At 41.6% G+C, this 22,889-nt stretch overlaps 1 long non-coding RNA gene across 1 annotated transcript in view; it reads left to right on the top strand.

The window, feature by feature from the left end:
- Positions 1-7,282: 7,282 nt before the first annotated feature.
- Positions 7,283-22,889, top strand: part of LOC129868035 (uncharacterized) — a 94,858-nt gene continuing 79,251 nt past the window's right edge. The window contains exon 1 of the long non-coding RNA XR_008761716.1: positions 7,283-7,796. This is a non-coding gene — a long non-coding RNA (uncharacterized LOC129868035). The remainder of the gene's footprint in view (positions 7,797-22,889) is intronic.

Here is a 22,889-nt window from a genome sequence, read left to right as displayed (position 1 = left end):
ACATTTTGGCAATGAACAAACCCTTCTTGGTGTTGTACTTACGTTGTATTTGTTATGGTCTTTGACAAACAAAGATAGCAAATTAATTGACAGTTTAGTAGGATATCAAATGAGGTAAACCTTTAGACATAGGCCCATTGTTAGGTAGTACAGGTACAGTACAGAGTAGAGGTACGTTGCTGATCAAAGAAAACAGGAAAAAGTACTTATTATTTGGCATAGATTCATAGTTTTTTGTGTGTGCATTTACTGTATGTAATGGATATTGCTGTGTCAGAGGAATTTGTGTTGCAGCTTCAGGGAATAATCAGATGAGATGGACTTACATCCTCATAGTCCATTTTATGAGAATCCAAGTTGCCATAGATTGGAAAGACATTTCATTATTATGACTCCCATGTCGTTCTTGGTACAGAGTACATGGGTGTTGATGCTGGATAAAATGAGACATTGATTGCTCTGTCCTGTATGTCAAAGTATTGGTGGTCATTATACAGTTTCACACGTTTTTTACAGGTTTGCACAACACTGCTTGACAATTCAGTTTACAAGCACTCAACTGCAGTAGTGTTAACCCTTTTGGTGCCTCTGTGTATGATTTAATTCCATGCCATCCATCTTTTCACATCATTATGCCTCACTAAATGCAATACAAGTGTACAAAGGACTGTTCAGATGTACTTAGCTAAATATTGTCCCATCCTTATTTGGTCTCCCGCTCTGAATTTTTGGGTAACGTTCAATTAAATCTACAGCACAGTAGGGTTGAAGCCAGAGACAACTCAGTACCTCAGAATGCCTCATTGTAGATATCTTCACATAGAGATGTTACTATCATCCGGCCATCAGGCCACTTGAGAGCAGGGTATAGTAGCATGTAAATCTGCCAGCACAGACACAATAACTAGAATGTATTGCCATTTACTTCCTCACTTCTGGTCATCCCAGACATTCTAAAACGTTCCATAAACAGACAACATTTTATTTCTAGTGTACTGGTATGTTTGGTGTTCAAATTTGCAGTAGGTTTACTGATGTATATTATATCACTTTTAGGTTAAAGTATTGTTTTGTGTTATATAATAATTATACATTTTGAGTGATTTCTAAGCAAATGGATCAATGGCATTTAATGTACCTGTCCATTCAAAACATATTTTATAGACCATTTTTTATAATTCCCTTCAAAGTGATTTTGAAAACAAACCCTTTCAATTATATATATTTCATTTTTTCGTTTACTGACACAACTTATTTATTAGCTTTTTATGTACAAACATGTTTCCTGTTGTCTGTGATTGATAGTGGAGCAGGATGGCCCCAAAAGGCACTTGGATATCAAAGGATTGGATAGGTTCAACCAGGCGCAGAGCTTGGGTTTCGCCACAGGGGGGACGAAAACATTTGAGGGGCCCCCTATTTTTTATTTTTTTTTACAATTAGGGCTAATAACTTCAAAAGTAGCTAGTATCATCAATGCATTAATGTTTGAATGGTCGTCAGTCATCATTAAGTACACTATACCTGTACCCAGATTATGGAGTGCACAGATTGATAAAAGGCAATGTGCAACGGGCAGCTAAAGTCAAAATCATGGAGAAATAATTAGGCCAAGCTAGGCTACACCTTGTTCTTTAGAATAGTCGGACGGCAACAAAATCACATCAATCATGTAAGATCAGGTAGACAGCTGTCTTCACAACATAAGCAGCAGAACCATCCATCAATTCGATATTGCTTTATCAAATCACATTTTATGTGTCACATGCTTCGTAAACAACAGGTGTAGAGACTAACAGTGAAATGTTTACTCACGGGCCCTTACCAACAATGCAGAGAGAAAGAAAATATAGAAATAATAGAAAAGTATTAACACTTAATAAAAGTGATAATAAGTACACAATGAGTAATGACAGCATGGCTATATACATGGGGTACCAGTACAGAAACGATGTGCAGGAGTATGAGGTAATTGAGGTAGATATGTACATATAACTAGCAATAAAGTGACTAGGCAACAGGATATATAATAAACAGTAGCAGCAGCGTAAGTGATGAGTCAGAAAAGTTAGTGCTAAAAGGGTCAGTGCAGTTAGTTAAATAGTTAACCAAATAGCTACCTGGACTAACTATTTAGCAGTCTTATGGCCTGGGTGTAGAAGCTGTTCAGGGTCCTGTTGGTTCTAGACTTGCCGTGAGGTAGCAGACAGAACAGTCTATTACTTGGGTGGCTGGAGTCTTTGACAATTTTTAGGGCCTTCCTCTGACACCGCCTGGTATAGAGGTCATGGATGGCAGGGAGATCAGCCTCAGTGATGTACTGGGACGTACGCACTAACTGCAGTAGCGCCTTGCAATCGGATGCCAAGCAATTACCATACCAAGCGGTGATGTAGCCAGTCAAAATGCTCTCAATGGTGCAGCTGTAGAACTTGAGGATCTGAGGGCCCAAGCCAAATCTTTTCAGCCTCCTGGATTGGAAAAGAGGCCTTGTTGTGCCCTCTTCACGACTGTGTTGTTGTCTATGGACCATGATAGATCCTTAGTGATGTGGACACAAGGAACTTGAAGCACTCAACCCGCTCCACTACAGCCTCGTCGATGTGAATGGGGGCGTGCTCGGACCTCAATTTCCTGTAGTGCACAATTCTCCTTTGTCTTTGGCGACGTTGAGGGAGAGGTTGTTGTCCTGGCACCACACTGCCATGTCTCTGACCTCTTCCCTTTAGGTTGTCTCAACATCGCCGGTGATCAGGTCTACCACCGTCGTGTCATCAGCTAACTTAATGATGGTGTTGAAATTGTGCGCAGCCACTCAGTAGTGGGTGAACAGGGAATACGGGAGGGGACTAAGCAGACACCCCTGAGGGGCCCCCGTGTTGAGAGTCAGCATGTCGGATGTGTTGTTGCCTACCCTCATCACCTGGGGGCGACCCATCAGAAAGTCCAGGATCCAGTTGCAGAGGGAGGTGTTCAGTCCCAGGGTCCTTAGCTTAGTGATGAGCTTGGAGGGCACTATGGTGTTGAAAGCTGAGCTGTAGTCAATGAACAGCATTCTCACATAGGTGTCCTTTTGTCCAGGTCGAAGAAGACAGTGTGGCATGCAATAGAGATTGCGCCATCTGTGGATCTGTTGCTGCGGTATACGAATTGAATGGTTCCAGAATGTCTGGGATGATGGTGTTAATGTGAGTCATGTGAGCCATGAAAATGTCAGTGAAGACACTTACCAGCTGATCAGCGCATGCTCTAAATACACGTCCTGGTAATCCGTCTGGCCCTGCAGCTTTGTGAATGTTAACCTGTTTAAAGGTCTTACTCACGTTCGCTACAGTCGTCCGGAACAACTGGTTCTCTCGTGCATGGCTCAGTGTTGCTTGCCTCGAAGCATGCATAGAAGGCATTTGGCTTAGTAGAATTCAATCTTGTATTGATGCTTTGCCTGTTTGATGGCTCAACGGAGGTCGTAGCGGGATTTCTTATAAGTGTCCAGATTAGTGTCCCACTCCTTGAAAATGACAGCTCTAGTCCATAGCTCAGTGCAGATGCTTCTTGTAAGCCATGGCTTCTGGTTGGGATATGTACGTACGGTCACTGTTGGGATGACTTCTACACCAGCATTGCTTGCTGTTTGGGATTTTAGGCTGGGTTTCTGTACAGCACTTTGAGATATCAGCTGATGTAAGAAGGGCTATATAAATACATTTGATTTGATTTGATGACGTTGTCGATGCACTTATGAAGCTGGTGACTGATGTGGTAAACTCCAAAATGCCATCGGATGAATCCTGGAACATATTGCAGTGTATGCTAGCAAAATAGTCCTGTAGTTTAGCATCCGCTACATCGGACCACTTCCGTATTGGGCGCATCACTGGTACTTCCTGTTTAAGTTTTTGCTTGTAAGCAGGAATCAGAAGAATAGAGTTATGGTCAGATTTGCCAAATGGAGGGCGAAGATGAGCTTTGTATGCATTTCTGTGTGTGGAGTAAAGGTGCACAGGTGACATGTTGGTGGAAATGCAGTTAGATGGATTTCAGGTCCCCTACATTAAAATCACCGGCCACTAGGTGCTCCGCTTCTGGATGAACATTTTCTTGTTTGTTTATGGCCCTATACAGCTTGTTGAGTGCAGTCTTAGTGTCAGCATTGGTTTGTGGTGGTAAATAAACATCTACGAAAAATATAGATAAACTCCTTGGTAAATAGTATGGTCTACAGCTTATCATGAGGTATTCTAGGCGAGCAGAACCTCGAGACTTCCTTAATATTAGAGATTGTGCACCAGCTGTTGTTGACAAAGAGACACACACCTCCCCCTTTACCTTACCCGAAGCTGCCGTTCTGTCCTGCCGATGCATAGAAAAAACAGATACATGTATATTATCCATGTCCTTGTTCAGCCACGAATCAGGGAAACAAAGGATATTACAGTTCTTCAGGTCCTGTTGATAGGATAATCTACAACCAAGTTTGTCCTGTTTGTTCTCCAGTGATTGTATGTTTGCCAATAAAATGGAGGGTAGAGGCATCATAGTTTCCTCTAAGTGCCCGCACGTCGGCCTCGCTTACGTCACCTCTTTCTTCTAAGCATCTCAAGGATTAGGGCTTGGTACGGGGTAAGCAGTATGTCCTGCGATGACGACTCATTGAAGTAAAAATCTTCATCCAAATCGAGGTTAGTGATTGCTGTTCATTATGTACAAAATAAGTTAAGATCAGCTCAAAAAACACACTCAAAATAGCAGAATTGATCAGGAGCCCGTAATACGGCAGCTATGCAATCCAGCGCCATTCTATATGCCTGTAGTCAAGCGCAAGGAACTGAATCCCATGTGCCTGTTAGGCTATAGTTCAACCTTGTCATCTGATATAAAATATCCAACTTTTGCTTTCAGAGGCCTTTCAAAACGAAGTTTTTAATTTCCTACTGTTTCTTAAGACCTACCTAAACACAAACAATATATTATTTATGTGATGGTATATATTAAATTGATTTATTAGACTGTTTAAAATGTAGACAAAAGGCGTCAATGGCTGTTTCTTGTATAGGCCTACCTCAAGTCCTGGCAGTGTGTTAACTAAATTTAAACTATTAAACGTATTTAAATAACTTACTAAAAGTAAATAAATGCATAATCATTTTGAAGACCCTGGTCCCTCAACCACCACCACCAGCAGCCAACCAGAAGCATAGCCGCCAGTCCCAGGCCAGGGGGCCCCTCAAGGCGGTATAGGGACAGACACAGCTGTACATAGTGGCAGGGAGCCTAGCGGTCAGATCGTATGGCCATTTAGCGAAAGGTTGCTGGTTTGAGTCACGCCGACTGTCGATCTGCCCTTCAGCAAGACAATTAACCCTAATTGCTCCAGAGTCGCGGTCAATAATGGCTGATCCCTGGCAGTGACCCCACTCTCCAAGGGTGTCTCAGGGGAGTGGGATATGCAAAAAATGCATTTCCATTTCACACCACACACTTGTACAAATACAAGCATCCCCTATTTGAGCTTTATAAAATAATTAAAAACCAACTCAGTTCCAGGATTGAATTAATGAAATCATATTATATATCAATTTTGCCATGTTTTCTATTTTTAAATATAGTTTTTTTCTTTGGGCTTTGGTACATCATAATTTACTTTAGGTGCATGGGCCCTGGGGCAGGCACCCTTGGGCCCTAGAGGGGTCGCACCATTCCCACCATGGTAGCTCTGCTTGTGGGTGCTCTACCTATCTGATGCTTTGAGATCTACACAGGTGCCCAGGATCTACATTGGCGTCCGTTGTCAGTCAGTTGTGTGGCTATCTGAGGAACGCTCAACTCTGTTCTCTTATATTGAGGCGGAGTTGAGTTTTGATAACTGGTTGCAGGATTTACTAGCAACAACATTGAGTCACCATCAGGTGATTCTTGTAAAAATGTAAATTCTGAAAACGCTTACTTGTACCTATGCTTGTCCTGTACAACTGCGGTCCTTCCGTGGGGTGCTGAAAGTCATACTTTTAACAAAAACTTTTATAGAATACAACCACCTAATTTTTACTAATTTGTGTTGCTTAGCTCAGTGCGAATAGAGCTCCACAGTGGAGGTGTCACAATACTCATGAAACCTAGCGGTCAAACAGGGAAATGGTTCCAATCGTTTTTTGACCATACATTTTAGAAACACTTAAAATAAGGGCTGTGTTTCGTGTAGGATTACCCTGGTGTGAAGTTTTGATAACCATGTAAAACTTTTATCAAAATATTTGACTCTATTTACTCTCAGATACAAAAATGCTAATTAGCATTAAAGTAGACATCATGCAAGACTACAAATCCCTGTAAGCTCTTGCACATCCTCTCTTTGACACCTTTGCTAACAGGTATTGGGTTTTAAATTGGCCCAATACCTGTTAGCAAAGGCTTCAAAGAGAGGATGTCAATTGAATGTCAATTAAATTGACATAGTAAGTAGTATGACCAATACAAATGAGGAAAATGTCGGTGGTTGTATTCGATACAAGTTTTTATTAAAAGTATGAATTTCAGCACCCGCGGAAGCTCCTCAGTTGTACAGGACAAACATAGGTCCAGGTAAGCGTTTTCAGAATTTACATTTTTACAAGAATCGACTGATGGTGACTCAATGTTGTTGCTACCAAATCCTGTGACCAGTTATCAAAACTCAACTCTGCCTGGATATAAGAGAATGGAGTTGAGCGTTTCTTAGCTATTGATTAGCCAGAGGCTCATGGGAAGTAGCAATTCATGTCTACTGAGATGTGTGCCCTGCTGCCCAAGGTAGTGTTGTATTGATAACAGTACCAATTAAAGGCCCATTTCCCTCTCACCCATTCCATGCTGACTCTGCAGAACTTATTGAGTTGACATTGTCAGATTTTACTCTGCTTCAGATATGTTTTGTATTTTGATATAATAAAAGTTAACAAAACAATTTGTTTTTTTTGGTCATTTGTACTGTAACATGCCTCTTATTTGCCCCTGGGCACCTGCCTTTGGGGCCCCAGAATAAGCTTTTCCTGAGGCAATTTGGTGTGGTGGCCAGTCACTGGTGTGGTGTACTGTCACAACAGTGTAAATTATGCTAACCTTTAGAGGATGCCATTACAGACAAGCACCAGAGGATGGCAGAGTAGTCGGGTAAAAATACACTACAAAGATGATAGTTTCAGAGCTGGGTTTCAAACATACTTAGTGTTTTCCAAAATTGCAATCTGATTGATGAGCAATGTCCTGAGAGACCGAGCATGTTAAATCTAATCCACGTGCGCACAGTCACGAACGGTACGCCTCTGCGCGTTCACGGTGTCCTGAGATTCTCTATTGGAAGTGGTTGTTCGAATATTTTAGTGCGAGCCTCCAGTTTGATAGTAAAGTTTACCTATAAAACTGTCCTTCAACTGGCTGCAAAGGGGATTTAAGTCAATGTTTTCTCATTGTGAAGTACCATCACATTTTTTAAGGCAGTTTAGCTTTACTTAAACACGATAACAGCTGTTTGAACATTGCCAACGAGCCATCTCCAACGGGAGTTTTTGAACACACGGACAGCGAGGTTGAGGCGATATTTTTTTAATGGGACGTAACGTTCTTGTTCAGGAAACATTTTGCTAACTAGCTTAACGTTAGCTATATAACATATCTCACGTCTTTAGTTTGTTTTATAATGCGGTGTTTTGGCTCAGAGGGATCAAGCTGTGTTTCTGCAGCTGGCGTGGAAGACACCAGGAGGAGGAAACTGTGGTGAAATCGAGAGTGATAACCCGAAAAACATCTCATCAGATACTCCGGTAAACAGACATTTCTGTCACTTCAGTTAACGTTGTCAAACGTTTACATGAACACCAATAATTCCATAGTAAACTGATTAAGGCAGTAGTCCGAGTATGGAAATAGAGTAATGTGTTTACATGACAATCTTAAACGGATAAATGTCTAAATCAAAGTAAACATACGCCAATTAAGACACCTGGTTTTCGGAGTAATCTTTTTAATTATTAGGACATGTAAACAGTTTAATCGGCGTTCCAACGGTGTATTTGATCTGTGCGTGTTCCTAAACCAGTAGCGCAAGCTTCCCTTTCATTCACGAGTGAAGTGAGTTTTCGAAAAACAAAGTATGGATCTTTAGAAATTGTTTTCACATACAACTTTAACGTTATGTACGAAATCTGAATCAAAAACGTTTAGCAAAAATAACATGTTGGATGGATTGGCGATTTTCTGCATTTATCTAAAGTCTTAGCCTGAACCCGATGTTGAACTGCAAAGAATTCTATGTAGGCAGAAATTAGCGTTTGGAACAGGAAAGTTAACTCTCACGACCAATACAAGGCAAAAGAGTGAATAAAATGTTACTCCACCGGTTGTCCGTGTGGTTGGTCGTTTTACAGGTAGGAATGTGAGACAAAATATCCACAGAGTAGTGTAGCAAACTGACCTAGAGTATGTTGGTCAATATCATATTTTCAATACTGATGCAATTCGCACTGTGACTAATCAAACTGCCAGATGAGGTAACATGCTTAGGTCGACTACATTCGCATATTGTGTAATAGAGCCCCACAGTGGAGGTGTAATAATATCCATAAAACCTAGCGGTCAAATGGTAAATGGTTCCAATCGTTTTTCCACCATTCATTTTATCCATAGGGAATTTTATAAACACTTAAAATAAGGGTTGTGTTTCATGTTTTGGTGTGATGTTTTGATAACCATGTAAACCTTTTATCAATATATTTGGCTCTATTTGTTATAGACCCCCCCAGCCCCCAGCTGTGCCCTGAACACCATATGTGAATTGATTGCTCCCCATCTATCTTCAGAGTTCGTACTGTTAGGTGACCTAAACTGGGATATATACTGTAATGGGGCCTAAACTAGAGGCCCTCAATCTCACACAAATGATCAAGGAACCTACCAGGTACAACCCTAAATCCATAACCATGGGCACCTTCATAGATATCATCCTGACCAACTTGCCCTCTAAATGTACCTCTGCTGTCTTCAACCAGGATCTCAGCGATCACTGCCTCATTGCCTGCGTCCGTAATGGGTCCGCGGTCAAACGACCGCCCCTCATTGCTGTCAAACGCTCCCTTAAACACTTCAGCAAGCAGGCCTTTCTAATCGACCTGGCCCGGGTATCCTGGAAGGATATTGACCTCATCCAGTCTGTAGAGGATGCCTGGTTATTCTTTAAAAGTGCATTCCTCACCATCTTAAATAAGCATGCCCCATTCAAAAAAAAATTGAACTAGGAACAGATATAGCCCTTGGTTCACTCCAGACCTGACTGCCCTTGACCAGCACAAAAACCTCCTGTGGCGTACTGCATTAGCATCGAATAGCCCCCGCGATATGCAACTTTTCAGGGAAGTTAGGAACAAATATACACAGGCAGTTAGGAAAGCTAAGGCTAGCTTTTTCAAGCAGAAATTTGCATCCTGTAGCACAAACTCAAAAAAGCTCTGGGACACTAAAGTCCATGGAGAATAAGAGCACCTCCTCCCAGCTGCCCACTGGACTGAGGCTAGGAAACACTGTCACCACCGATAAATCTACGACAATTGAATTTCAATAAGCATTTTCCAACGGCTGGCCATGCTTTCCACCTGGCTACCCCTGCCAACAGCTCTGCCCCCCCGCAGAAACTTGCCAAGCCCCCCCCCCCCCCCGCTTCTCCTTCACCCAAATCCAGACAGCTGATGTTCTGAAAGAGCTGCAAAATCTGTATCCATACAAATCAGCTGGGCTAGACAATCTGGACCCTCTCTTTCTCAAATTATCCGCAGAAATTGTTGCAACCCCTATTACTAGCCTATTCAACCTCATTCGTATCGTCTGAGATCACCAACGATTTGAAAGCTGCCACGGTCATCCCCCTCTTCAAAGGGTGAGACACTCTAGACCCAAACTGTTATTGACCTATATCCATCCTGCCCTGCCTTTCTAAAATCTTCGAAAGCGAAGTTAACAAACAGATCACCAACCATTTCGAATCCCACCGTACCTTCTCCACTATGATATCTGGTTTCCGAGCTGGTCATCGGTGCACCTCAGCCACGCTCAAGGTCCTAAACGATATCATACCCGCCATCGATAAGACAGTACTGTGCAGCCGTCTTCATCGACATGCCCAAGGCTTTCGACTCTGTCAATCACCACATTCTTATCTGCAGACTCAATAGCCTCGGTTGCTCAAATGACTGCCTCGCCTGGTTCACCAACTACTTCTCAGATAAAGATCAGTGTGTCAAATCGGAGAGCCTGTTGTCCGGACCTCTGGCAGTCTCTATGGGAGTGCCACAGGGTTCAATTCTCGGGCCGACTCTTTTCTCTGTATATATCAATGATTTTCGCTCTTGCTGCTGGTGATTCTCTGATCCACCTCTACGCAGACGACACCATTCTGTATACATCAGACCCTTCTTTGGACGCTGTTATCAAACCTCCAAACGAGTTTCAATGCCATACAACACTCCTTCCGTGGCCTCCAACTGATAATTAAAGGCTAGTAAAACTAAATGCATGTTCTTCAACCGATTGCTACCCGCCCGCCCGACTAGCATCACTACTCTGGACGGTTCTGACTTAGAATATGTGGACAACTACAAATACCTAGGTGTCTGGTTAGACTGTAAGCTCTCCTTCCAGACTCACATTAAGCATCTCCAATCCAAAATTAATTATAGAATTGGATTACTATATCGCAACAAAGCCTTCACTCATGCTGCCAACATAGCCTCGTAAAACTGACTATCCTACCGATCCTTGACTTCGGCGACGTCATTTACAAAATAGCCTTCAACACTCTACTCAGACTACATCCAGTTTGCTATCACAGTGCCATCCGTTTTGTCACCAAAGCCCCATATACTACCCACAACTGCGACCTGTTGGCTGGCCCTTGCTACATATTTGTCGCCAAACTCACTGGCTCCAGGTAATCTGTAAGTCTTTGCTAGGTAAAGCCCCACCTTATCTCAGCTCACTGGTCACCATAGCAACACCCACCCGTAGCACACGCTCCAGCAGGTATATTTCACTGGTCATCCCCAAAGCCAACACCTCATTTGGCCGCCTTTCATTCCAATGACTGGAACGAATTGCAAAAATCACTGAAGCTGGAGTCTTATATCTCCCTCTCTAACTTTAAGCATCAGCTGCGAGAGCAGCTTACTGATCAATGTACCTGTACACAGCCCATCTGTAAATACCTCATCCCCATATTGTTATTGATTTTGTTGTTGCTCTTTTGCATCCCAGTATCTTTACTTGCACATAATCATCTGCACATCTATCACTCCAGTGTTAATGCTAAATTGTAATTATTTCGCCACTTTGGCCTATTTATTGCCTTACCTCCCTAATCTTACTACATTTGCACACACTGTACATAGACTGTCTATTGTGTTATTGACTGTACTTTGTTTATCCCATGTGTAACTGTGTTGTTTTTGTCGCACAGTTTAGCTTTATCTTGGCCAGGTCGCAGTTGTAAATGAGAACTTATCCTCAACTGGTCTACCTGGTTAAATATTGGTGAAATTAAATATTTACTATCAGATTTATGCTCAAATAAAAAGTAGACCATGCAAGACTTCAAATCCCTGCAAGCTCCTGCATGCTAACAGGTATTGTGTCAATTTAAAACTTGCACAAGACAGTTCACAGAATTGTCCATTTTAATGAAATTTAGCTGACATTTAGCTGACATTATATAGTTAATACAGAGATTACCTTTTTTCTTGATTCGTAAATCTCGTCCACATCATAGCATTTGTAGTTCTTTGTGATTGCCACCTTAGCAGCTAAATGTCATTTCATTTTTGGGGGGTAAGTACAGGCAAATATATTGATATGTCACCTTGTCCTAAAGTGATTTATACATTTATCAAAATGTCACGCCAGGGGAAGCCTACACCATACACAGCCCTTATTTTAAGTGTTTCTAAAATCCTCTATGGGAAAATGCATGGTGAAAAAAACGATTGGAATCATTTCCTTGTTTTACCCCTAGGTTTTATGGCTATTATGACTAATAATATGCGTCAATAGATTGAAAATACAAGATACAGAACCTCCCTGTGCTGCAAAAAGTTGTCAATCACACTTTCCTCTTTATACCCTATCGCCGCCTCCTACTCCAAAAAGGACAAACGGCATGTACAACCGGTAAAGTAAGTGTAAATATAATTTTATTGAACATTTTGCTTTGTAAAGACTATTGTATTTTTTTAGCGACGACATTGACTGATATCCATAGAGTAACCATGCTAATGGTCTGATGTTTAGGCAACGAAAGTCCCAACAGTAGCTTCATTTCAGATGTGTCCATGTAAACAGGATTATTGGGGAAATTGTTCATCTTGCAAAGCATGTAAATGTTTTAACTTCTTATGGCTGCAGGGGCAGTATTGAGTAGCTTGGATGAAAGGTGCACAGAGGTGCCCATAGTAAACTGCCTGCTCCTCAGTCCCAGTTGCTAATATATGCATATTATTATTCGTATTGGATAGAAACCACTCTGAAGTTTCTAAAACTGTTTGAATTATGTCTGTGAGTATAACAGAACTCATATGGCAGGCAAACTTCCAAACAGGAAGTGAGAATTCTGAGAAGGGTTGATGTGAAAGTCATCGCCTATTCAATTCCCTGTAATATATGGATCTGTTTGCACTTCCTACGCCTTCCACCAGATGTCAACAGTCAGTAGAAAGTGGAATGAAGCCTCTAGTGTGATGTGGGACCGGATGGGAGGGGAATGAGTCAGTGGTCTGGCAGAATGCTAGTTCCTCGTCGCGCGCGCTAGTCATGGAATGGCAATGTGTGCCATTACTTATACAGACATGAAGAAATGCTCCGGTTGGAACGTTATTGGATATATATGATAACAACATCCTGAAGATTGATTCTCTACTAAGTTTGACCAGTTTATTCGACTTGTAGTATAACTTTTTGAAGTTTTCGTCCGACGTTTGCCTGCATCTGCAAGAGCGTTTGGACATGTGTACTACACATGCTAGCAAAATTAGCTAATTGGACATAAGTAATGGACATTATTGAACAAAACAACGATTTATTGTGGAACTATGATTCCTGGCACTGCATTCTGAAGAAGATAATCAAAGGTAAGGGAATATTTATGATGTAATTTTGTATTTCTGTTGACTCCAACATGGCGGAGAAATGTTGTTAAATCTGAGCGCCGTCTCAGATTATTGCATGGTGTGCTTTTTACGTAAAGTTTTTTTGGAAATCTGACACAGCGGTTGCATTAAGAACCAGTGTATCTTTAATTATATGTAAAACATGTATCTTTCATCAAAGTTTATGATGAGTATTTCTGTTATTTGACGTGACTCTCTGTAATTACTCAGGATATTTTGGAGGCATTTCTGAACATGGCGCCAATGTAAACCGAGATTTGTGGATATAAATATGCACATTATCGAACATAAATGTATTGTGTAACATGATGTCCTATGAGTGTCATCTGATGAAGATTATCAAAGGTTAGTGATTCATTTTATCTCCTTCTGCTTTTGTGTGACTATCTTTGGCTGGGAAAAATGGCTGTGTGTTTTTTGGAATTGGTGGCGATCTAACATAAATATACGTTGTTTTAAATTTTTTAAATCACATTTTAAAAATTGGACACACTGGGTAGATTTACAAGATGTTTATCTTTCATTTGCTGTATTGGACTTATTAATGTGTGAAAGTTACATATTTAAAAAATATATTTTTGAATTTCGCACACCGTTTTTCAGCAGGGTGCTAGTGGAACCCCTGGGCTAGAAAGGTTAAACAAACTATTATACTAATCTGACTATCCACAATAATCATATTATTGTGTAAATATAACCGTGTTGGTTCCGTAAGGGAAGTCTGATCGATACCATAAGCATGCATCAAAGCTAACAAGAAAAAAACAAGCCTACACATGTGATAGCAAACACTTGCCATTCGGTTGTAAAATAAAATATCAAACTTCTTATTTAATCATCCAAAACACATCTCTGCTTAAGCAAGTTAATGAATATGTAGTAGCCTTTTTGCTCACGGTCAACCTGTTATTTATATGGTTGTTTGTCTTCCCTTATTATACCCCTTTGATATTACATAGAGATTCCATCCATAGCCTACAGTGTAATCTAGTCCATGGCACCAATCTGTCTCGCACCCTAAAAGCAAGTCAGCCTGCAAAGCACTCGAGAGTAGCACATCAACATTTTACAGAGTGAAACTATTGGTTCAGAATGTAATGAAAATGTTCAGGCTTTCCAAAGTGCGTTCACTGATATATCATTTTTGGCGGAGAAGTGCATGAGAAAAATGGTTAGACAATTCCTTGCATTGCTATGACCAACTTGTGCACAAAACAGTCTGTCGTTAGTGGAGTGTAATGGCCCTCAAGATCTTTACATGATGTACTGAAATTTCCAAGGCTTCCCTAAATTTTGACCCTAACTAACAAGGAGTTCCTTACTCTTGAAAGACCAGATCATGTGATCACTACCAAGGGAAACTACCAAGCGACATGACTGGCGCTAGTCAATCTTTGTTGGATTTCCAATGCCACATCATCTAGGCCTACATCAGCCATAATGACTAAGATGATACTGGGCCGTAATCAAAAGTCAAATACATTTTATTGGTCACATGCGCCAAATACAACTAGTGTCGACTTTACAGTGAAATGCTTACTTACAATCCCATTCCCAACAATGCAGAGTTAAAAAGTAAGACAAACATTTGCTATATAAAAAAGGAAATAGAAACACAAAAACAGTCAAGGCTACATACAAGGAGTGCTAGTACCTAGTCAATGTGCAGGGGTACGAGGTAATTGATTATGTACAGTGCATTTGGAAAGTATTCAGACCCCTTCTCTTTTTGCACATGTTACTTTAGCCTTATTCTAAAATTGATTAAATAGTTCTTCCCCCTCATCAATCTACACAAAATACCTCATAAGGACACAGCAAAAACAGGTTTTTATAAATTTTTGCAAATTTATTAAAAATAAAAAAATGGAAATATCACATTTAGAAAGTTTTCAGACCCTTTACTCAATACTTTGTTGAAGAACCGTTGACAGCTATTACAGCCTCTAGTCTAATTGGGTATGAAGCTACAAGCTTGGCACACCTGCATTTGGAGTTTCTCCCATTCTTTTCTGCAGATCCTCTCAAGCTCTGTCAGGTTGGATGGGGAGCATCGCTGCACAGCCTTTTTCAGGTCTCTCCAGAGATGTTAGATCGGGTTCAAGTCCAGACTCTGGCTAGGCCACTCAATGACATTCAGAGACTTCTGAATACTTATGTAAATAAGCTATGTATGTTTTAAATGTGATAAATTAGCAAAAATGTCTAAACCTGTTTACGATTTACAGTTATTGTGTGTAGATTTAGGGGGAAAAAACTATTGGATCCATTTTAGAATAAAGATGTAACATACATTTTTTGGGGGGGAAAGTCAAAGGGTCTGAGTACTTTACAAATGCAGTGTACATGTGGGTAGGGGTAAAAGTGACTAGGCAATCAGGATATAAACTCTGGACACCAGCTGCATTAAGTACTGCAGTGTGTCGTTTCCTCATGGACTGCACTAGATTTGCCAGTTCTTGCTGTGAGATGTTACCCCACTCTTCCACCAAGGCACCTGCAAGTTCCCAGACATTTCTGGGGGGAATGGCCTTAGCCCTCATCCTCCTATCCAACAGGTCCCAAACGTACTCAATGGGATTGAGATCCGGGCTCTTCGCTGTCCATGGCAGAACACTGACATTCCTACCTTGCAGGAAATCACGCACAGAACGAGCAGTATGGCTGGTGGCAATGTCATGCTGGAGGGTCATGTCAGGATGAGCCTGCAGGAAGGGTACCACATGAGGGAGGAGAATGTCTTCCCTGTAACGCACAGCGTTGAGATTGATTGCAATGACAACAAGCCATAGTCCGATGATGCTGTGACACACCACCCCAGACCATGACGGACCCTCCACCTCCAAATCGATCCCGTTCCAGAGTACAGGCCTCGGTGTAACGCTCATTCCTTCAATGATAAAAGTGAATCTGACCATCACCCCTGGTGAGACAAAATCGTGACTCGTCAGTAAAGAGCACTTTTTGCCAGTCCTGTCTGGTCCAGCAACGGTGGGTTTGTGCCCATATGCGACGTTGTTGCTGGTGATGTCTGGTGAGGACCTGCCTTACAACAGGCCTACAAGCCCTCAGTCCAGCCTCTCTCAGCCTATTGCAGACAGTCTGGGCACTGATGGAGGGATTGTGCGTTCCTGGTGTAACTCTGGCAGTTGTCGTTGCCATCCTGTACCTGTCCCGCAGGTGTGTTTAGATGTACCAAACCTGTGTAGGTGTTGTTACACGTGGTCTGCCACTGCGAGGACGATCAGCTGTCCATCCTGTCTTCCTGTAGTGCTCACAGTACGGACATTGCAATTTATTGCCCTGGCCACATCTGCAGTCCTCATGCCTCCTTGCAGCATGCCTAAGGCATGTTTACGCAGATGAGCAGGGACCCTGGGCATCTTTCTTTTGGTGTTTTTCAGAGTCAGTAGAAAGGCCTCTCTAAGTTTTCGTAACTGTGACCTTAATTGCCTAACGACCATTCTACAGATGCATTTTCAATAATTGTTTATGGTTCGTTGAGCAAGCATGGGAAACGGTGTTTAAACCCTTTACAATGAAGACTGGTGAAGTTATTTGGATTTTTACGAATTATCTTTGAAAGACAGAGTCCAGAAAAAGGGACCTTTTTTTTACTGAGTTTATAGTAAACAGTAGCAGCAGCGTATGTGTGTGGCGTCAACATGCGTTTGTGTTTGTTGGAATGTCAGTTTAGTAGTGTGTGGGATGAGTCTAGTGAGTGTGCATATAGCCAGTGCAAGGGAGTCAGTTCAAAACTATTAAGATAAAGAAATAAATCATGTGGGCGTTCAATGTAAATTGCCCGGGTAGCCATTTTATTAATTGTTCAGCAGTCTTGTGACATAGGGGTAGAAGTTGTTCAGATGCCTTTTGTTCATGGACTTGGCGTTCCATTATCGCTTGTTGTGCGGTAGCAGAGAGAACAGTCTATGACTTTGGTGGCTGTAGTTCGGCCCCAGTGATGTACTGGGCCGTACACTCTACCCTCTATAGCGACTTGCGCTCGAATGCCGAGCAGTTGCCATATCAAGTGTTGACGCAACCATTCAAGATGCCCTCAATGGTGCAGTTGTTGAACTTTTTGAGGATCTGAGTTTAACATTTTGCCATATCTTTTCAGCATCCTGAGGGGGAAAAGGTGTTGTGCCCTCTTCACGACTGTGTTGGTGTAATTGGACCATGCTAGGTCCTTAGTGATGTGGACACCGAGGAACTTGGAAGCTCTCGACCCGCTCTACCACAGCTCTGTCGATGTGACTGGGGGCGTGCTCGGTCCTCCGTGTCCTGTAGTCCATGATAAGCTCCTCTGTCTTGCCCATGTTGTGGGAGAGGTTGTTGTCCTGGCTCCACACTGCCAGGTCACACTGCTGTCTCATTGGGGATTTGGCCTACCACCGTCGTGGTGTCGACAAACTTAATAATGGTAGTTGAATCGTGCACGGCCATGCAGTTGTAGGTGACCAGGGTATACAGGAGAGAACTGAGCACGCAGGGCTTGCAAACTACAAATGGAAACCCAGTCAAGGGCTGCCCACTGGTATAGTAGGATTAGATCTTAGTCCTGTATTGACGCTTTGCCTGTTTGATGGTTTGTCGAAGGGGCGACGCTGGATCTCTTATAAGCGTCTGGAATAGCTCCTTGAAAGTGGCAGCTCTAGCTTTTAGTTCGGTAAGAATGTTGCCTGTAATCCATGGTTTCTGTTTGTGGTGTATACGGTCACTGTGGGGACATTGTCGTCAATGTGGTGAACTCCTCAATGCCATCAGATGAATCCCGGAACATATTCCAGTCTGTGCTTACAAAACAGTCCTGTAGTTGCTACATCGGACCACTTCCGTATTGGGTGTGTCACTGGTACTTCCTGTTTGAGTTTTTGCATGTAAGCAGGAATCAGTAGGATAGAGTTTTGCCCAATGGAGAGCTTTGTATGCTCCTTTGTGTGTGGAGTTAAGGTGATCTAGAGTTTTATCCCTCTAGTTGCACAGGTGACATGATGATAGATTGAGGTAAAAACAGACTTCAGTTTTCCTGCATTTAAAATCACCGGCTCTGGATGAGCATTTTATTGTTTGCTTATGGCCCTATACAGCTAATTGAGTGTGGTCTTAGTGCTAGCATTGGTTTGTGGTGGTAAATAGACGGCTACAAAAAAATACAGATGAAACCTCTCTTGGTAGATAGTATGGTCTATAACCTATCATGAGCTATTCTAACTCAGGTGAACAGAACCTTGAGACTTCATTTATATTAGATTTCAGACACACCACCACTATATTCGATTTCAGACACACCACCACTAACCCTGATCTTACCGGACTCTGCCATTTTGTCTTGCTACAGCTAGCTGTATATTATCCATGTCCAGCCATGACTCAGAGAAGTATGGTATTATGGCTGCAATCCACGGGATGATATGACAACAGCCAGTGAAAGTGCAGGGCGCCAAATTCAAACAGAAATCTCATAATTAAAATTCCTCAAACATACATGTATCTTAACCCATTTTTAAAGGTATTCTTGTTGTTAATCCCACCAAAGTGTCCGATTTCAAATAGGCTTTACAGAGAAAGCACCACAAACGATTATGTTAGGTCACCGCAAAATCACAGAAAAACACAGCTATTTTTCCAGCCAAAGACAGGAGTCACAAAAAGCAGAAATAGAGATAAAATGAATCACTAACCTTTGATCTTCATCAGATGACACTCATAGGACTTCATGTTACACAATACATATGTTTTGTTCGATTAAGTTCATATTTATATCCAAAAACCTCAGTTTACATCGGCGCCATGTTCAGAAATGCCTCCAAAATATCCGGAGAAATTGCAGAGAGCCACGTCAAATAACATAAATACTCATCATTAACTTTGATGAAAGATACATGTTTTACATAGAATTAAAGATACACTTGTTCTTAATGCAACTGCTGTGTCAGATTTCAAAAATCTTTACGGCAAAAGCACAATATTCAATAATCTGAGAACAGCGATCATCCACAAAAGTAAGCCATACATACCTGCCAAATTGTGCAGTCAACAAAACTCATAAAAAGCATTAAATCTTCACTTACCTTTGCTGATCTTCGTCGGAATGCACTCCCAGGACTCCCACTTCCACAAGAAATGTTTGTTTTGTTCGATAAAGTCCATAATTTGTCAAAATACCTCCTTTTTGTTTGCCCGCCTTAGCACAGTAATCAAAATTCATAAGGCATGATCACTAGGTGCATACAAAGTCAAAAAGTTTAATTACAGTCCGTAGAAACAATCTTTAGGATGTTTTTAACGCAAATCTTCAATAATGTTCCAACCGGAGAATTCCTTTGTCTTTAGAATTGCAATGGAACGCAAGCTACCTCTCACGTGGGCTCATGGAACTCTGGGAGAGACCTTACTCAATCCCCTCTCATTCGACCCCACTTCTCAGTAGAAGCCACAAACAAGGTTCCAAAGAATGTTGACATCTATTGGAAGCCTTAGGAAGTGCAATATGACTCCATAGATACTGTATATTTGATAGGCAATGAGTTGAAAAACTACAAATCTCAGATTTCCCACTTCCTGGTTGGATTTTATTCTCAGGTTTTTGCCTGCCACATGAGTTCATTTATACTCACAGACATCATTCAAACAGTTTTAGAAACTTCAGAATGTTTTCTATCCAAATCATCTACTAATAATATGCATATCTTAGCTCCTGGGACTGAGTAGCAGGCAGTTTACTCTGGGCACCTTATTCATCCAAGCTACTCAATACTGCCCCCAGCCATAAGAAGTTAAGAACAAATTCTTATTTACAATGACGGCCTACCCCGGCCAAACCCGGACGACACTGGGCCAATTGTGCGCTGCCCTATGGGACTCCCAATCACGGCCGGATGTTGTGCAGCCTGGATTCGAACCAGGTCTTCAGGGTGGCAGGCAGAGCTCACTAGTGTGGATATAAATGACTCTGCATCTATCTGCCTTTGCTCTTCATTTATTTATAAGTGTGCTGAACCGGCAGGTTATTTAAAACGGGCCAGGCTAATGCAGCCCCCCCTATTCAATGAGCTAAAGTACGTCAGGCCTGTAGGGTACCAGCGACTCCATTCCCCTCTCTATTCAGTATGCCTTCTGCCATGGTTGAAGGCATACTGTTACTAAGAAAAATTTGATGCAACGTCACCACCTAAGTGAGCTGTTAGCCCAACTATCCAAGCACTGGGAGTAGACTACTGCTCAGATGAAGTGGTGTAAATTGGTTAATTGAACAAGATTTTAGACTTAGTTGGCTTGAATTTAGATTTTTAGGAAGTTGGACAAATTGCCTATTTTCCTAAGCTCGAAAAATATGTTTAATCCACGGAACATGACTGTCAAATTCTCACTGTCAGTAACTTCAGCTTTATTAAAATAAAAGGACACACTGAATGCTAATAGAGGGACATGTAGTAGAACGCAATTATTCTATGACATTGGAGAATCTAAAATAATCTTGTCATGTCAGCTCAAATTTGCAACATTTGAGATATGCGGTTACACCAATCACAAGTTTACCCCTTCTAAATCCAATGTAATGGACTCAGTGGCCTGTTCTTATTTGTGAGTTGTTTGGAACAAGACTTTCTGTGGAAGATGTTGAGCTCTGCCCTATATCACCTTTTTTGATCAGGGGCATCTTTTCTCAACTGTTTTTTTCAAGTCGTGTCTTCAAGATTTTATCAGTGCTTCCATTTAACAACGTAGGCTTGTAAAATTGGGAAAATAAAGTTAATTGCCTGTGGAACCAGTGTCAAGTGCACCACACACTTATTATTATTGGCCGACAACTAGGGATCTCAATAGTTAACCACCTGTCCTCTTAAAGTAGCATTGGATATTGACTGGAGGTATCACCTACCTTTTGTATCAGGAGAGGCACACTGAACCTGTCTTATTCTAAAGCCCTATTAAATCAGACCCCCCCCCCCCCCCCCCCCAAATTCCGTTTTTGCTTTTCCAGGTTTCCATTGCCCCTTGTTTCCCCCCCAGGTTTTTTATTGATTAGTTATAGGTCTAAAACCAATGTTTAAACCACATCAGGGGACCACATTTGAGGTCTGGGATTTTATTTTTGGACTAGTTGCCCATTAATTGCAGTGTGCTGTGTTTTTGTAGCGTGATGGTAGTGTTTGCAAAACAAATACCCACTGGATTGATGCAAATAATCATGATATCATTCTGCCAGGTAAGCATAGGCTACTTTATAGTTAACATTTTAAGTGAGAAGTTTTTTGGGTAAGCCTTCCCGTCGTCCAGAATATTTATTTTTGTTAGCATCATTGCTAACGGCTACACAAAGTGAAAGCTGTGCACACCGCACATACACAGACGGGGAATTCTCGTTGCCTCTTCAGAAAGTTGCAGGGAATACGAATCACTGATGCATTCTATTCATTTCTCATGATAAACTTAATAAATGTTCAATACATTTAGTTGATTGCTTACTAATAAGTTCAATACATTTGTGAATATTGTTGAATTCTGTTTTATTTTCTGGATTCCTTGATTCCATCCGCGTTCTCCGTAGTGCGGATTTTAATAAGGCCCTACAATTCCCATTACCAGAATCTGCCTCCAAGGCCTGTGTTATCGTGGCCTCATTTCCAAGTGCCTCATTTAACCTCCCCCATAGATGGATAGCTGAAGTACAGTTGAAGTCGGAAGTTTACATACAGCTTAGCCAAATACATTTTAAACTCAGTTTTTCACAATTCCTGACATTTAATCCTCGTAAAAATTCCCTGTCTTAGGTCAGTTAGGATCACCACTTTATTTTAAGAATGTTATTACATATTAAATAATATAATAATAACAGAGAGAATGATTTATTTCAGTTTTTATTTCTTTCATCACATTCCCAGTGGGTCAGAAGTTTACATACACTCAATTAGTATTTGGTAGCATTGTCTTCAAATAGTTTAATTTGGGTCAAACGTTTCGGGTAACCTTCCACAAGCTTCCTACAATAAGTTGGGTGAATTTTGGCCCATTCCTCCTGACAGAGCTAGTGTAACTGTGTCAGGTTTGTAGGCCTCCTTGCTCGCAAACGCTTTTTCAGTTCTGCCCACAAATTTTCTAGGGGATTGAGGTCAGGGCTTTGATGGCCATTCCAATACCTTGACTGTGTTGTCTGTGACTGTGCTGGGTTGTTGCCCTCCTACGGCCTCCTCCACGTCTCCTGATGTACTGGCCTGTCTCCTGGTAGTGCCTCCATGCTCTGGACACTACGCTGACAGACACAGCAAACCTTTTTGCCACAGCTCACATTGATGTGCCATCTTGGATGAACTGCACTACCTGAGCCACTTCTGTGGGTTGTAGACTCCGTTTCATGCTACCACTAGAGTGAGAGCACCGCCAGCATTCAAAAGTGACCAAAACATCAGCCAGGAAGCATAGGAACTGAGAAGTGGTCTGTGATCACCACCTGCATAATCACTCCTTTTTTGGGGGTGTCTTGCTAATTGCCTATAATTTCCACCTTTTGTCTATTCCATTTGCACAACAGCATGTGAAATGTATTGTCAATCAGTGTTGCTTCCTAAGTGGACAGTTCGATTTCACAGAAGTGTGATTCACTTGGAGTTACATTGTGTTGTTTAAGTTTTCCCTTTATTTTTTTGAGCAGTGTATTTTCTTCCCTCATGATGCCATCTATTTTTTGAAGTGCACCAGTCCCTC

The sequence above is a fragment of the Salvelinus fontinalis genome, chromosome 13, assembly GCF_029448725.1.
Source record: "Salvelinus fontinalis isolate EN_2023a chromosome 13, ASM2944872v1, whole genome shotgun sequence".
Classification (NCBI taxonomy): Eukaryota; Metazoa; Chordata; class Actinopteri; order Salmoniformes; family Salmonidae; genus Salvelinus; species Salvelinus fontinalis.
Note: the sequence above shows the minus strand (reverse complement) of the source record. Positions and strands in the feature narration are given on the sequence as shown.